This window comes from Octopus bimaculoides, chromosome 13 (genome assembly GCF_046866305.1).
Source record: "Octopus bimaculoides isolate indiv1 chromosome 13, ASM4686630v1, whole genome shotgun sequence".
NCBI lineage: Eukaryota > Metazoa > Mollusca > Cephalopoda > Octopoda > Octopodidae > Octopus > Octopus bimaculoides.
In genome coordinates, this window is record NC_142940.1 from 48585302 (window position 1) to 48590301 (window position 5000).

Genomic DNA, 5000 nt, shown 5'->3' on the forward strand with positions numbered 1-5000 from the left:
ATATTCAGTGAAGATCTTGTGTAAGATGTTGCATATCCTACTGTGTGTTACGCAAGATATGATATGAATCGTAGTATTAAATGCTTCCAAAATATCATTATTTCGTTTCCTTTCATTATTACAAATTATATATAACTATACATACATACAAATATATTTATATATATTTCTCCATGATAGATCGCTAACCACTACAAACATTTTTTCTCTCCTTTTTTATCTCCTTTTATTTCTCTCCTTGTTTCTTTCTGTGTTCCTTTTTGTGGAAGAGCGTAGGCTCGAAACGTTAAAGATTTTTCAATTCCCGAGCGTTTGTTTTCTAAAACACCTATCTTCGTCTTTTGTTTGTTTGTGAATTTTCCCTATATATATATATATTTATATATATATATATATAAGGTATGAGATTAGAATTTATGGAAAGATATCCCATAGAAACTCAACAGACTATTAAAGATGGAGAAGAGATGTTAAAATTTAAAAAAAAGAATTTTAATACAAGCATACGAGCGTTTAGAACAGCAATATTAACATGTAAATAACAAGCTAGAATAATTAGAAATTAATTAAATCACATTAAATTAATTAATTACTTATTACTGCTCTCCTCAGTGCAGAAAAAGAATGCATCAACGCATGTTTTAGTTCTTTAACAACTAGACTCAACAACACCTTTTTCTGATTAAGCTCATAATCTTCTATAAGAATAAAATATGTATATCCGAATAAGTTATTTGCTACTTCTTCCATCAAATCTTTTGTAACAATAATAACAATAATCTTTTAATGCATTCTTTTTTTCTGCACCGAGGAGAACATAAATATGTAATTTAATTTAATCAATTTCTAATCATTCTACCATGTTATTTACATGTTAATATTACGGTACGAAACGATCGCATGCATATATAAAAATTGTATTTTTTTAATTTTAACAACTTCTCGTCTCCATCTTTAACAGTCTTTTGAGTTTCTATGGTATACCTTTCCATAAATTATCATCACTTTATACATGTAATAATTTCATATTCCTAAAAATCTTACGCCAGTAAGCTACCAACGAAATATGAAGAATCTTTATTAGAAACCGTCCGTTTGGAACTCTCTAATTTAAAGGGTAAATTGAACTTTATCTTTTCGCGCGCGTGCACATACACACACACATACACACACACACACACACACACAGATATACGAGCATGTATCGTTAGGTATAATGGTATGTATATATACATATATATATGCGTATATACGTATATTCACTTTTATATGAGTGTGTGTGTGTGTGTGTGTGTGTGTGTGTGTGTGTGTGTGTGTGTGCGCGTGTGTGTACTTTCCAGTCAGTCCTCAGTATTGGTTACCAAACATGGGTTATGCAATGGAAGAAAACATGGGACACGGGGCTAATGAAAGTTCAAATAAACGTGGTACCAGATCAAAGACATTGGAGAAGTAGGGGCAACTATAGTCACTGTAGTTCAAAGGGGAAAGAGGAAACAATATATCTCAGATCCAAAGGTTGTTGCATGCTGTTGAGTCGATTGATGCCAATCAATCAAGCAGCCTTTCACCGGATGTGGTCACTGATGGCTGTGTTAGTAGAATTACTACCCTTCATGTGATAGAACAACATTGCCGGTTAGAGATGTGCTTTGATAATACTGAGCCGTCAAAAGCATAGTTATACAACTCTAAACTACCTACTTTGGCTCTAGCTTAATTTTCGACTGCTTTAACTTTATATATTGCAAATGATTCTTGTATGTTATTATTCATTTATAGAATACGGGCACGTCTCCTCAAAGTGATAGTCAACAAGCTGTTAAACGTTTCAGTCAGAAGAAGTCAAAAGTGTCAAAAGTGAAGCTGCAATATATTTACATATTTGTAACTTCCTCTCCTAGCCGCTTAAAATGTATATAAAAATTAATTCTCATTCATTTTCGTTCATGCTGTGCTGTGCATTGCATGCCTATATCATACATATACGCAGATGTAGCAACTTGTGCGCTCCAAATTCATCGGATGTAAATCTCATAGATTACTATGTTTTGTGTATTGATGAAAGGCAGATCATTCTACACCTCCAAAATACAATATCAGCCATAAAGGTCGCCATTCGATAGGTGATGCCCGGAAAGAATAAGGAACATTTAATGCGGTCATGCCAATGACTCCGATACATTAAAAACAGTCGTCGAAGATAAGGCGGATCCATAAGTAATCTTAAAAGAAAAGAATAAAAAGATTTGAATGGTACAGCAATGCACTATAATACAAAAAATGGACTATATACCTGTTGTAATTTAGTTATCTATAGTCCGATGATATTTCGGAATACAATTCCTTCTTCAGATATTCTTAGATGGAGTCGCTGCTATAATCTGTTTTCCAACGGCTTTACTTTTTTTGGAAGCGTCTCAGTAGTGTTCTCACGAAGCTCCTTCCGGAATTCCTCATGAGAGGTGTGTGAGGTTGGCTGTGTCTCAATCTCGTGTATGTTGGTACATCTATAGCGCTGCTTCTATGTTATGTGTTATATGTGAAGCTTCCTTTTTGCTCTTCTTTCTTTTCCTCTTTTTTTTTTGTTATAAACAATACACGAGCATGTTATCAAGAATGAAACTACACGCATCCAGATGTAACTAAATAATTTATTGACTACCAGCCTCAGCCTGTTGCTAATTTGGGTCCTAGTCTGTGTATGAGTATAGCTTCCTTAATTCTTAAATTACCCAAATTTCTTAAAAGAAAGTTTATAAAGAACACATGCACAATTTATTTTATTAAAATCCATTTAGCTTAGCTTCATTAAAGTTGTTTTAATAAATGACTAAATATATCTTCAAATATCTCCTGCACTTTGTGTATATTTAGAAAATGCATATCACTGTATCACATTATCGGCCAGACTAGCCGATGTTGCCATACACCGCCCGTGACAAGGCACTTCTTCGCATTCTTGTAGATTTCGATTGATATCAACCCGTTGACTAGTCGAGCAAGACATTACTTTTGAACGGTCATTGACAGCTGAGTGATCTGGTGCAAGGTGAGACAAATGATTTTACACACAAGCACAAGCACGTACGCACACACACACATACACACACGCACACACACACACACACACACACACATACACACGTGCTCTCTTTCTCTATTTAACTTTTTTTTTTTTTTTTTTCTCCGTGTTTTTCTCCTTGTCTCCGTATTCTTTCTGTTGAAGAGCGTAGCTCGAAACGTCAAAGACTTTCCGTATTCCCGAGCGTCATACTAATATATACTTTTGTTATTTACACCACCTGTCCTCGTCTGTTGTTATTTTTTGTATATTCTCCCATATATATATATATATATATATATATATATATATATATATATACACACACTAATAATTACATTTAATTGTATATACATACGTGAGTATCTTTGGCACGTATGTATATAAGTAGATAGATATGTAGGTACGCAGGTAGGTAGGTAGGTAGGTAGGTAGGTAGGTAGGTAGGTAGGTTGGATGGATTAAATGTAAGGAGGTAGACACGTAGGTTAGTACGTAGATAGGAGGTTAGACAGGTGCGTATATATGCACGTATGTATATATGTATGTAGGTAGGTCGGTCGGTCGGTCGGTCGGTCGGTAGATAGGTAGGTAGGTAGGTGGGTAGGTAGATCTATCTGATTTAGAGTATGTCTGTGAATGGCATAGATCGGTGTCTGGAATAGTTTAGAAACTGTGATGTGTAGTTTGGTGATTTAAAGTAGATAAACTTTTTCTGTACAGCAAGATAATGTAAGGTCATTGCTATGACAACCGATGACACAGACATAAAGTGACAAATCGTGTTAGACTATTTTTTTTACACTTTCACCGAATAAATTTACAATAAAAGGAAATTAAAAAAAACAATTGAAGGAAGATCTCATGTAAAGATACTGTGTAAGCAAACATACACACAGTTGAATGATCATATATATATATATATATATATATATATATATATATATATATATATATATATATATATATATATATATATATATATATATATATATATATATATATATATATATATATAAATATATATATACATATATATATACATATATACATATATATATATATATATATATATATATATATATATATATATATATATATATATATACATATACATACATATATATATATATATATATATATATATATATATATATGTATATATATATATATATATATACATATATATATACATACGTACATACATGCATACACACATACATATATCCATATAATTATCCCAATATATCAATATATATATATATATATATATATATACATACTTCTATATTTATATATGCACAAACACACATACACAGACTCACACACACGCTCACCCAACACATATATATAAATTTGATATTCTATGTGTATTTGATTGTAAGAGGAAAATTAATCTCAATGATTTCAGGATGCATGTGTGTATGTGAGTTGGAGTGGACGGAGTAAATAGATAGATAGATAGATAGATAGATAGATAGATAGATAGATAGATAGATAGATAGATAGATAGATAGATAGATAGATAGATAGATATACGCTGGACTGTCAGTAACAGAGGAAATATGAGTTGGCGGCTAAGAAATACTGTATGTTCTGTTGATATTTTAGTGTATACATTAGTGACTCTGACACTAGTTATATCAAAATATATATCTGTAAGTATATACATATACATCCACTTACACACACATTCGCATCTGGCGGTGTGCACTCACATCGTATACGTACATACATACATACATACACACACACACACACACACAGACACACACACACACACACACACACACACACACATACATACATATATATATATATATATATATATATATATATATATATATATATATATATATATATATATATATATATATATATATATATATATATACATATATATATATATGCCGGTGTTAAAACGGGGGTAGCTGAT